At 36.3% G+C, this 13,671-nt stretch overlaps 1 long non-coding RNA gene across 1 annotated transcript in view; it reads right to left on the bottom strand.

The window, feature by feature from the left end:
• The window catches only part of LOC136827636 (uncharacterized), a 128,341-nt gene that overhangs the window by 103,566 nt on the left and 11,104 nt on the right, over positions 1-13,671 (bottom strand). The window contains exon 2 of the long non-coding RNA XR_010849825.1: positions 1,131-1,177. This is a non-coding gene — a long non-coding RNA (uncharacterized lncRNA). The remainder of the gene's footprint in view (positions 1-1,130; positions 1,178-13,671) is intronic.

Here is a 13,671-nt window from a genome sequence, read left to right as displayed (position 1 = left end):
CTTAATGACAACATGGCTTCATAGTTTAGTTGCATCAGATTTCGGCCCTACATAAACACTTCACAAAAAGCATCTAAAACATTTTGGAAATTTTGTGCTAATAGAAAAGAAAACCTTTGATTAAACGATTAATTTATATACATAAACATATAGAAATATACATATATTATATATATTATGTATATATGTGTGTATATATAAATATATATATATAACATATATATATACTGTATATTATATATATATATATATATATATATATATATATATATATATATATATATATATATATATATATATATATATATGCAGTATATTTCATCCCTCGGTATTACAAAGGAAATTTTATTATAGGCTGCACAGACCCAGTCTCTTGTCTGTGTCCCAGCTATCGGTAAAATAAATATCAGAGTTGATATTTGCCAACATAAAACAACTGTGAAATACACCAAACCAGTCGTAGGAAACTAATGCATATGTAAATGTAATCAAAAGTATTTCCAAATATGCTTCTTTCTATTCTCATATTTACGACATCAAACGCAAAAGCAACATTTTCAATTCCACGTCAAATCACACCGTCGCCATCTATATAACAACCGAGCATCAAATTTCCTGCCCATGATACTATTAATTTTAATTATAATAAAATCTAAACGAGCATTTTCAGAAATTATGGAGTTCTTCTGATAACTCCCCACTCATGCTTTTACGAATACTCACGTCGAGAAAATTTTATAAATTTTCCAATAAAGTTGATTAAATTTTCCAGGAAAATCTAATAAATAAATTTATACCCTTTAATATTATAATCAATTTCTCGACCGCACGCTCTACGCAGCAGGGTCAAATGTCCTGATGGAGCTAAGCAGTCAAAAAAAAAAAAAAACTGCCAAAATTATATTGATTCATCTTAGATCCACTTACTGGCAGACTCAGGAAAATAATAATAACGAAAACAATAGGATACATGACAACGGAACCCCATAACTAATTCCGAAACACGAAAACTCCTTGACTGTACTTGAAATATTTTCTCTTGTCAGACGTCAAGGCTCACCCAAAGACAAGAGAGTCTGAACAAGAAACAAAACAATTAACAAACAAAACTGGAAAGGAATATTCCATACCTGGAATTTCGTTCGACAATCTTCTCCTTGGAATCTCTTTCGCCAATCTGGAATTCCATAAAATGATCAGATTAGAGTCCCACAAAATGATAATTTTGAGCTCTGTACTTCTAACAAAAGAATCATCAGAGAACTGAGGCAGAAAGGAGTATTCGATACAGATAAGACTTTTATCATATAAATTATAAATGCTGAAATATTACGATAAGATTTGTTACAAGGCCAGCCAGTGGACTTCTCTGTAATTCGGAGAATTGAAGAAAAATTGAACTGAAATAAAAAAAAAAACTTAATTGCGGACCTACATTTTCCTGTTACGTTTCTCTTGGTGTAAAGTATTATAAATGCGAGTGTGTATACATGTAATACATTGGTAATGAGCTTGTGTACAAAATGTGTACGAGTATACATTAGTGTATAAGGCCAGGAGGCTGTATACATTGGTGCATATGGAACAATGTTATCAGTTTCTTGATAACTGATATTTTAAATCTCTCTCTCTCTCTCTCTCTCTCTCTCTCTCTCTCTCTCTCTCTCTCTCTCTCTCTTTTGGAAGACAAATGATACCTGAGCAAATGCAAGGTAGAAGTTATTGACATGTGAGTTAAGGAAATAGGAACAGCAATATTTACGAACTTCACATATGAAAGCATACTGAAAACTGAACAAGGCAGTGACAATGGTCCTGATATTTCTTAGCTATCGCCTAGCAGGGGAAAAGAACTTAATAAAAAAAGACATATCCACGTATGTGCATTTATTCCCTAATGCATTTCTTCTCGTCTGAACACACTTGCCTCTTCCTTACAAAATTGATTTCCACCACTGCTGACCCAGCTTTCTCAGTCAGCAACTGATATTTCCTCCATTCCCGCACACTATCGCTCAGTGGAGGAAAAAAAAAAGCTTGGTAATTAATCTATTTTTATTGTTATTATTTTCTTTGACCCCTGCTGTATCTCACTGACCTCTCATCAGGGAATGTTCCTGTTTTCGTTGGCTAACATATTGCCTCCATTTATCTGGCTCATCATTCTCCTCTCTCTCTCTCTCTCTCTCTCTCTCTCTCTCTCTCTCTCTCTCTCTCTCTCTCTCTCATAAATATATATACTTAGACACGAGACGGAAAGAGACAAACTAAGAAATTATTCTTTATATCAAAATACCAGTTACTCCCTTGTCATCAGAATCGTAATACTTTTCTCTTCAAACCAATGTCAGAGTTTTCTAAATGTCTGCCTTTTCACCATTCTTATTCTATAACAGCATATTTTTCCCCTCCTTCCGTTTATATTTCTTTTTAAAATCTAATTTCTTACCCTAAAGCTCTTTCATTCTATTCTCGATAACTGTCTATTCCTCTCCTATCCATTCTTGATAACTGTCTATTACTCCCCCCTTCTATCTATTCTCGATAACTGTCTATTTCTCCCCCTTTTATCCATTCTCGATAACTGTCTATTCCCCCCTTCTATCCATTCTCGATAACTGTCTATTCCTCCCCTTCCATCCATTCTCGATAACTGTCTATTCCTCCCCTTCCATCCATTCTCGATAACTGTCTATTCCTCCCCTTCTCTCCAATCTTTCTTAATTTCCTTTCATTGCTTGGTGGCGGGTGGGGCAGGCAAGGGAGGGTGAACCCTATTCCTAGTGGACCTCTCTCGTTATTTTATCTCTCTTTCTCCTCCTCCTCTCTCTCAAAAAAAAACATGAAAAAAGAGCGCATAATACACTCAACTCTTATATACACCCAAATGGGGTCCCGGGATAAAATATGTTTACACCTTATCAGACCCTCAGGCGTTGCCAGGGCCTGGTGGCCAGGTGTGGGCAGCGGGTTTCTGAGAATAGGGGAGGAGTATAGGATCCCTCCCAAGTAATGATTAATGGAGCCTCCTCCTCCTCCTCCCCGTACCCCTCCTTCTCTCCTCCTCCTCCTCCTCCTCCTTCTATCATAAAAAAACATGAAAAAGAAATTCTAATGGAATTTTGATGGATTCATATCAATCCCAACTCTTCACTCTTTTAGGGTAAGCAAAAAAGAATGGTGTTCCTGGGGATGGCCATAAAAAGCACTGATTTCCTTCGTCTTATGCGCTCGTCTTTCCCTTATTATTTCCCTCAGGCGATTTCTTTTCTTTTTATTAATATTTCAGTTAATGTGTGTATAATAGATCTGAGTAATATATAATATATATATATATATATATATATATATATATATATATATATATATATATATATATATATATATATAATTTTCCATGTACCATTTACTTTCAAGACGTGGTTTTGCTCATCGTCCCTTGGCTCTTCTTCTGAGTTGCGACCCACATCATCAGATTATGTGACAGTCAAATCCACAATCAAAGCGGCACAACGAGATTTCAATGGAACTGACCTTAGAAGATTCCGACTCTACTCAGACTCCAGACCTGAGGTGACCTCTCACAGCTGAGAAGAAACAAGTCGGAACTCAGTGCCCTGAGTACAGCATATTACACATATACACACACACACATATATACATACACACATATATATATATATATATATATATATATATATATATATATATATATATATATATATATATATATATATATATATAATTGCACTCTTTTATAGCAGTGGAAAATTAACTCAAGATTCTTTTGTTTATGGATCAAAACTTTCGATATAAGGAAAGAATTTACTCACGCACTAAAAAAAGTCTCTTACAAATCAACGATTGGGCTTTTACTGCAAAAGTTATTGATGAACATAAAAAAAAAAAAACTAAGGGTGCGCCTGCACTGCAGTAAATCATGTCATTAATACATGTTGGCAAATTGAAGCATACATAACAAAAACAGGTTTAAAACAAGTCAACAACGTCAGTGGAGAACAAACCTTTGGCAGATGCTGGATAATCGTGTGAAGCACTGATTCCAACTACCAGTGAGTCGAAGACTTGTATTCAACCTGTTTGCCGACGTGTTGACGACAGGTTTAACTGTATATTGAAACCAGTTTAATATACATGTTTTAGGAAGAGTTCTTAATCACTTTCTTAAATACGGCAGATCTTAAAATGGAGGAAGCAAAAATTTTGGCTTGGACCCAGCCTCACATCTCTTTCTGATGCCCACTCCGAAAGCAATTCTCTCTCTCTCTCTCTCTCTCTCTCTCTCTCTCTCTCTCTCTCTCTCTCTCTCTGTCTCTCTCTCTCTCTCTCTCTCATATTGTTCCCCTCGCCAGACAGCTTCTTACCTCTTAAATCCTCCTTCAATTTTCCTTCTCTGTCTCGCTCCAACTCCGATTCGCCCAATGGAGCCAATATATCCCGCAGCCACGTGGCTCCCAATGGCCGATTACCGTCACTTTCATATATTTCCATTATACTTTGTTTCTTTTTTATTCCTTTTTTTTTCTCCTTTCTTCCGCTCAGAATCATCCTGCTGCAGTTCGCACGGAATGTCGCTTACCTTTTGGGTGAATTCCAATATTACCGTTTCCTTGCATTTTTCTTTTTTCTTTTTTTTTTTTTATTGCCCGACACGCCAGGGAAAGGGTGTCTGTTTATTCGTGTTTATGACCTCCTCCGGGAGAGATACGCTTTGCTTCGGTCTGTCTCTATGTCTGTGAGTCTACTAGTCTTGTCTGTTGGAAGATCTATGTGATATCTGAATGGAATGGGACGTAATATATAGAATTTAGGCCAAGCGCTGGGACCCACAAGGTGATTCAGCGCTGACAGGGTAATTGGGAATAGAAAGGTTTGAGGGAGATAGTGGATAGTAAGATGGAAGGAAGAGAATTTGAACAGAGGTACTGTAAAAGGAATGAAAGGGGTTGCAGCTAGGGGCCGAAGGCACGCTGAAAAAGAACCTTTAGTAGTGACTACAGTGCACCGCGTGAGGTGCACTGACGGCACTATCCCCCTACGGGAGTGTGACATTAGAGTCTGAATCTGTGTATCTGAAGAAAACGAAACCTTTCCGCTATTCGTGAAAGAAAACGTAAATGGCGCAGGTTATTTGTTTCTATAAAGCTTATCGTACTGATAGAGATTTGCAATCACTAGTTTCCTATTTTAGTTAACAATATTCTTGAGCTGTTCTGACGTAAACATTTGAGTTGAATGCCTTAACACAAACACATGCGCGAAACCGACCCCATCAGCAGGTAAGCGAATGAAATTTTGGTACATTCTCTGAACTATTTCTGCAATTGTGAGGGTTCATTTTCATCTAAAAGACCTGATAAAGAAAGGATGAAATATCCCTTATTATATAACCTGTCTCAAATATGATTAAAATATATATATATATATGTATATCGTATATTTCTCAAGAAGCCATTTGTGTAATTGAATACACCTGTAATACTATACAATTGGTCCTTTAAGTGTTTAAAGTTTCCTCTGACTCTACAATATATTTAGTCATGTGATCCCAAACAGCATTACACACACACAAAACACACACACACACAAATAACACATATATTATATATATATATATATATATATATATATATATATATAAAACTGGATGGTATCTAACGGAGTTTTTATTCCATAAAAAGTTATACAAACAGTATATCAAGTATATATATAGACGCGTAGCTGTATTTATATCTGTGTGCTGCTACTTTTAATATAATCAGCTCCTCCTGTGTATATCATGATCTTGGTCTGATCCTCCCTTCCAGGTGTCCGTTTTCCATGCATTCTCACCTTTTTTCCCTCTCTTCCCTTGCTACTATGGAGTATTTCATATACACCTCTTCCAAGAGTACTAAGGATGGACAGAAAGACACTAGAGGGGTCCTTTATAGATTAATAAAGTACTTAAAGTTCCCTCTGACTCTAGCAATATATTTAGTAAAAACTCCAAAGTGATCCTTTTAATGTGAATTCTACCAATGCCAGAAATAGTGTGATATACACATATATACACACACACACATATATATATCTTCTTCTTTTGTTTAACCGTGCTTTTCCCATTTTCATATGGGGTGAGCACGATGCCTTCTTTGAAGGACTTTGATTTGGCGTTGGGGTGGCCGTAGCCTCGATCAGCTGCCCTGCCTGACATCCTTAGACCCTGGTAGCACATGTATATGTATGTATCGTGCCGTCCCCCAAGCCCTTTCTCCCAGCAGCCGGGAGACGTGAGCAGTTGAGCCGACAGTTCTAGACGTGTGAGGCGTCTGTTATGTTTTTAAGATGTTGGGTGGCTCTGTTTGTGTGTGTATTTGTCTGTAACACTCCATTTGCTTTCAGCAAACCTATCCATTGATTACGCACATAATCCCAGGGTGTCTACGGATAGCAAGTGTCCGCCCCCTCGACCGGTCGGCTGCGGATTTGAACCACGACACAGACTTCTTATGAAGTCGAGTCTTCCGCTCTACCGACCGAGCCATCGATATTTATAATATATATATATATATATATATATACACCTAAACACGTCTAGATACGTATATGATTCATCAATACAAAGGTGCCTTCATTATTTCCCGATCAATCACCGCTTCGTTCATTACCTGAAGCCGCTCTCCAGCAATCAGCTCGCGCTTCCTCCCTTTCGACGAATCATCGTTTAAGCGAACATAAAGTTAGCAATCCGTCTTCTTCTCCGCTTTCTTCTTGTTCCTCTTCTTCTTCCCTTTTGCTATATCCCTGACTTTTCATTAAGAGGCTACTTCCTGTTTTCTTTCGCAAGACGTATTGTCTTCATTTACGTGGTTCAACATACTCTATTATCTCTCTCTCTCTCTCTCTCTCTCTCTCTCACACACACACACACACACACATACACATAATATACAGGCCAGCACACACATACATATGTATGAGGAAAAAATGGAGAGGATAAAGAGTAATGGAAATCATATTTCACAACGCTACCGACTTTATCCTCTTTGTCAACATACGCTTAGAAAAATGACTGTCATTATTGCAGCCATCCCTCTTATTCTCTCGCTCTATACATATTCACCGAACTAACCACCAAGAGAAGTCAGATCTAAGCAACCTCTCGTGTCAGCTCTAGAAGGCCTTATATCTATTTTCTCCCTCTTCAATCTCTCTTTTAAAATGTCCACCTTCCGTCTATTTCTACCTTTATCTCGAGCGCATTCCACCTCTTCCTTCTTTTCAAGAAGTCATTATAACTACTTTCTAACTCTTCAACCTCTACTTCAGTATTATTATTATTATTATTATTATTATTATTATTATTATTATTATTATTATTATTCAGAAGGTGAACCCTATGTCTACCTACCTTCTATTTATTACTTTATCTCAGTGCATTCCACCTCTTCCTTCTTTTCTTAATTTACCATCCTTTCTCCCCTCTTTCCCCTCCTCTATCGTGAGAGGCACCACACACACGCTCGCGCACACGCCCATCCATCAAATGGGGCATAAGACCTGTTTACAGCTTATCAGACGAAGCGTAAATGGGAAGCTTTCGGCCTGGGGAGATACTTCCCTTGCGATTTCTCTGAGGCAATGATTAATGGCAGGTAATGCTCGGAGACTCCTCCTCCTTCTCCTCCTCCTCCACCTCCTCCTCCTCCTCCTCCAAGGGCCTTGGAAGAGATCTAATGGAATTTTGATAGGGCTCTTCCGCCCAACTCTTTTAAGGAGCAAACAGACTGGGTAAGAAACTGGTCATAACACGTGTTGAGTTCCCTTTAAATGTATGATCGAGTTTATTATGTTACCCTGGGAAGGTTTAGTCAGAATGTATTCTGATGAAAATTTTTTTTTCTGGTGTATTTTTTATATTTTCATAACGATTTTCTTTAGCTGAATTTTTATATTATAACACCGAATTTTGTGCTGATTTTCTTTAGCTGAATTTTAGGAAGGGCGGGAGATGAATTAGTGAAATGTAGCAAGATACAGAATGAAACAAAGACCAGGATTATTCAAACCATTAAATGACACTATCGAGAAAAAATTCTTTTAAAACTGATAAATAGGAATTAAACTATGTAGCAAGAATCACATCAGGCTGCTCATCAAAAAAGCATTTGCATCAAGTTTGAACTTCTGAGGTTCCAACGAATTCAAATAGAAGATTAGGAAGTCTTTCTGCAATTTGGTCATAGCAGGAATAAAAGTACGGGTAAGTCACACCTTGTTTTTTGGTATCATTCTATATCCCCAACGAAAAATTCTTTTCACCAATTTCCATCTGACTACATTCTTTCATATTTTAGAAAAAAAAAAACAGGGCCCTGTTTAAAGTTTGTCAGACATTTCTGTTTCCACAGAACCCATCATAAGAAACACAATATTCTCTAACCGAATATACAGTAGATACTTAGACATCTCAAAATTTCTGGACAAAGCTAGTTTGGTTTAAACCCTCGATTAACCTTTCTTTTCACTTCATCTCACCGCATCTACACAAAATAAACTTGTTTCGTTGACTAGAAGTTACGGGCTCACCACGAACAAGAGCCCGTGCTGGCATATGGCCTACTAATCTAAAAATATTGACTCTAAGAGTAATCCCACCAATTACGGTACATCATGACCCTGAAATAACAGTAGCGAGAGAGAGAGAGAGAGAGAGAGAGAGAGAGAGAGAGAGAGAGAGAGAGAGAGACTTTCTGTAATGCGTTGGACTCTACAGTTATGATCAATAAAGCCATTATCATTAATCCTCGGAGAGAAATAGCTACTGGTTCGTAAGGGGGGGCTTCGGAAAACGACCCTACTTGTTCACCCAACTGGAAAATGGACACTAAAGTTTGTTTCAAAGGAGAGTCTGAGTCCCCATTGGTTGGTTCCCTTACTGGGTTTAAGTTTCCTGATGGAATTTCCGTCAAGATTCCCATTTTTTTTTATCTGGAGTTATTTATGTGTGAAAATGTATTTCCCAAGCATATGCTGTTGGTTGTTGTCACGTAACTTTACTGTACAAAAATCTAATCATTCCTGTCCTTTGAGTCCTCAGCTTCTCGATTAGTTCCATGCTTTCATTCCAGCAGATGTTAAATATATGGTAATCACTGTTAAAATTCTCTGACGCTAATTTCGTCAGGAATTCCATATACAAAGCAACTAAATGCAAAATACTAATTTTTTATGTTTATTGTATAATTCTAAATTGAAATAAAAATTATGCGTAAAATTTATATAAGACCTCATAACTGAGGTCTTACATAAGTTTTATGCATTATTTGCATTTCAATTTAGAATTATGCAATGAACACAAAAATTGTATTTTGCACTTAGTTGCTTTGTATATGGAATTCCCCTGAAGAACTGAGTGAGTGTCAGAGAATTTTAACAGTGATTAACATATATTTAGCATCGCTTGAATGAAGTATGGAACTAATTGAGAAGCTGAGGACTCAAAGTACAGGAACGATTAGTTTTCTTACGATAAAGTTACGTGACAACAATCAACAGCATAGGCTTGCGAAATACATTTTCGCCTATAAATAGCTCCAGATACAAGAATGAGAATCTTGACGGAAATTCCATCTCGAAACTTTACAGATACCGGTAACATAAACGGCCAGGCATCACCCCCAAAAAAGGTAACAAGGGCAGGGACACAGAACTCGCTATAATCAGCAGGAGCTTCACGGAACTATTGTGCTATAAATGACATTGACAGGGAATACAATATCTGGGGCGTTGAGGTGTTGGAATATTGTCAGAATGAATAAATAGCGCATTTCACGTGCTGCTGAGAATATATGTCAGTTAAAATATTCGTTATAAAGGTAAGAGTCTGATTTTATAATAATAATAATAATAATAATAATAATAATAATAATAATAATAATAATAATAATAATAATAATAAAAAAATTCCTAATGACGTGATTAAAGTCAGGTATATTAAAAATCCACAATTATATCAATAAACTTTATTATTTATAAAAACTGAAGATTAAACAACCACTTTGAATATTCATTTTTTTATTTTTTTACAAATAAAACAACTACTGATATGGTTGTGGATTTTTTATAATAATAATAATAATAATAATAATAATAATAATAATAATAATAATAATGACATAATAATAATCTGTCAATCACCATACAGAAGACATAATGTTCTCTCAATCACTCTCAGAAAGACTCTAATCTCTCTCTCTCTCTCTCTCTCTCTCTCTCTCTCTCTCTCTCTCTCTCTCTAACGGAGCACTGAACACCTCTTGAACTCAGTGTCACGATCGACCAAAACGCCAAAATCACCCATACAATCAAATTAACATCAACCATCTCTGAACTACAATAATTAGCAATTCTACATCAATCTCCCGTCATCTGGAAGTGATGCGCAAAATACCGTGCAATCCCTTAAGTTCTGAATGATCGCTTCCCTTTAAATAACCGTTTGACATTAGGATATAAGGCCAAAATAACATTTGCAAGCATCTGCTGTTATATATCCCCTTTTTTATTATTCATTTTTCGTTTATCCGGCCTGGGGAGGAAATGCACTCAGGTGAGGACGCTCAATCCTTTGCAAATACATGTTCCACTTTCCTGCCTTTTTCTCAGTTCCATAAATATAGAGGACATAAAGGACATGAGAGAGAGAGAGAGAGAGAGAGAGAGAGAGAGAGAGAGAGAGAGAGAGAGAGAGAGAGAGAGAGCATGTTTCACTTTCCTCCCTTTTAATCAACCTCAAGAATGTAATATATATATATATACATACATACATTATATATATATATATATATATATATATATATATATATATATATATATGTGTATATATATATACACTATATATATATGAGAGAGAGAGAGAGAGAGAGAGAGAGAGAGAGAGAGAGAGAGAGAGAGAGAGAGAGCATGTTCCACTTTCCTGCCTTTTTATCAACCTCAAGAATATAGAGAATATGTGTGTGTGTGAGAGAGAGAGAGAGTATGTTCCACTTTCCTGCCTTTTAACAACCTCAAGAATACAGAGAATATGTGTGCGTGTGTGAGAGAGAGAGAGAATGTTCCACTTTCCTGCCTTTTAACAACCTCAAGAATACAGAGAATATGTGTGTGAGAGAGAGAGAGAGAGAGAGAGAGAGCACGTTCCACTTTGCTACCTAGGCTATTCATCAGTCCCATAATTATGGAGAACATGAAATGTTTGACATCAAGCGGCAAGTGCTATCGAGTCATTCCTGAATCAGTTCATAATCATATTCCCCAAAAATGTAGATGGCCAAATCTCGACAGGAAAGCTTTGAATCCTATTTAAGGTATTTAATTACCATTTGCATCATTTCATCGCCAACTATTCAAGAGTCCCCTTCTATGATGCGTGTTTGAAAAAGACTTGAGTTTAGGTAGGGTGTCCCCTGTATAAATGCACTCCAGCAGAATTCATTATTATCTAAGGGTTTGATAGAATTTGGCTAATTATACCTCTGATATTTACTGCTTATTACGTCCACAATTAGCTTCTGACGTATTCCCCTCGTTGAAGACTTTTCTTGACTACGTTCGAAAGTGCATCCATACTATTTTCAGTAACTCAAACATTCTTCACTAACTATTTTTGACAACTGCCTGGTCATTGAAACGCCCAACTCAAAGTTACATATTATTCATATTCTTGGTCTGGTTTTCTTTCGACTTCGACCTGGAATGTCTCCGAAGACAAAGCTTTGAAACCGACAACACAGCATGACCATAATATGAAAACGAAAGCTCCGGTGAGCCACCTATGTCACAAAAACAAAGGCAAACGAAAAACGCATCAACTCTGCAAAAAAAACAGTAAAGGGTGTCTTCCATCTGTCGAGCATTTAATTACCATTACCAATTCACGTAGGAAAATGAAAAATTAGTATTCTCGAGCCCCGGATGAATTTGTCCTTAGAATATAGTAAGTGCAGTTATCGCGTTGCTTCAGCAGATACAAAATGTCCCGCAGTTCTTGCCACTATTGTTCTTATAGTTTTGACCTTAAATAACTGAAAATTCCAGTGATAAGTCCTCTAAACTCGCATGAGACAATGACCATCTAACGAAAGTTCTCAAGCACAACTTTCGCCATTGCACTGCCCCCAGCCACGGAAGTAATAAGGAATAGTCTGTTTCCACATATCTTTGGTCACTTCACATCTAACGACATATACGCATAAATTAGTCATTATTAAACTACTTAATTTAGCATTGTTATAACATCAACGAAATTAAAAACAAAATACGCAACGATTTCATGAAGGAACATTCTGCTACACCATCAACTAATAAAGGACTTTACAAAATGCTACTTTCATAGCAGGCACTGCTATAAATACATAACATACGTATGTAAAAGATAAATGAAATTTATATTATTTTAATACGGTATATATTGTACATACACGCACATACAAATACATAAATATATACACACACACGCATATACGAGTAATATATATATACATACATATACATTATTATAAACTAATAATTATATACATATGTATATATATACAATCCCCGCCCTATGGTAAAATCCACATGTCAACAATGAAGACAGTTTAAATCATATTTAATTATAAACAGAGTAACTGTGCCTTAGAGACTTATTTATTTCAAGACTTACTGTTACTATGACTAACCTAGAGAGAGAGAGAGAGAGAGAGAGAGAGAGAGAGAGAGAGAGAGAGAGAGAGAGAGAGAGAGAGAGAGAGAGAGAGAGAGAGAAATGCCTCAGTCATTGCAGGGTGCATCAGCCAAATTCATCGTGCACCATAAGAGATGGAAAACTCTTGCAGAATCTGAAAATGGCATTCGTAATTTTCAGACTGTGTTGCAATTTGATGAAAAGTTGCAAACTAATTTTCCTTCATTATTCTCTAAATATAACAACGGATTTTGTAATGGAGGAGCTCTGTCGAGAACCATGATTGGTAAATACGTCTTTGGCTAAAAAAAAAAAACAAACTGGAGTGCCAACCTTTGCAAAAAACAAAAAAAAAGTTTTCTAATTTTCAACTTTAAACATTATATAAGGAGAGTTTCACAATAAAAGACAAATCTTCTATCGGTAACACCAGCTTTTTTTTATCTAAAATCTTAAACAAATGGTAGAAAATGACACAGGTCTTGGATATCGTATACTCCCCTTCAACCTCGCCTAGCAACCAACACCCCGGAATGAATGAACACGATATATATATATATATATATATATATATATATATATATATATATATATATATATATATATATATATATATATATATAATATATAAACATATAATATATATATTCATATAAATATATACATATATATATGTATATGTGTGTTTTGATAGGCTACTGTCTGTGTGCCTGCACAGGATACCGCTAAAAAGTAAGTCAGACAAGGCTGCGTACATACAAACGCGTACATTTTACCTTGTGAAGGAACTGTCAATCTTTTCCACCCACTGTTTCAACTACTGCCTTAACCATCACAGACAGAGAGAGAGAGAGAGAGAGAGAGAGAGAGAGAGAGAGAGAGAGAGAGAGAAGAGAACATTTCTAATCCCATCCAACGCAGCAAATTTATAACAATACGAA

Source organism: Macrobrachium rosenbergii, chromosome 42 (assembly GCF_040412425.1).
Source record: "Macrobrachium rosenbergii isolate ZJJX-2024 chromosome 42, ASM4041242v1, whole genome shotgun sequence".
Taxonomy (NCBI): Eukaryota; Metazoa; Arthropoda; class Malacostraca; order Decapoda; family Palaemonidae; genus Macrobrachium; species Macrobrachium rosenbergii.
This window is presented reverse-complemented; position numbering and strand designations above follow the sequence as displayed.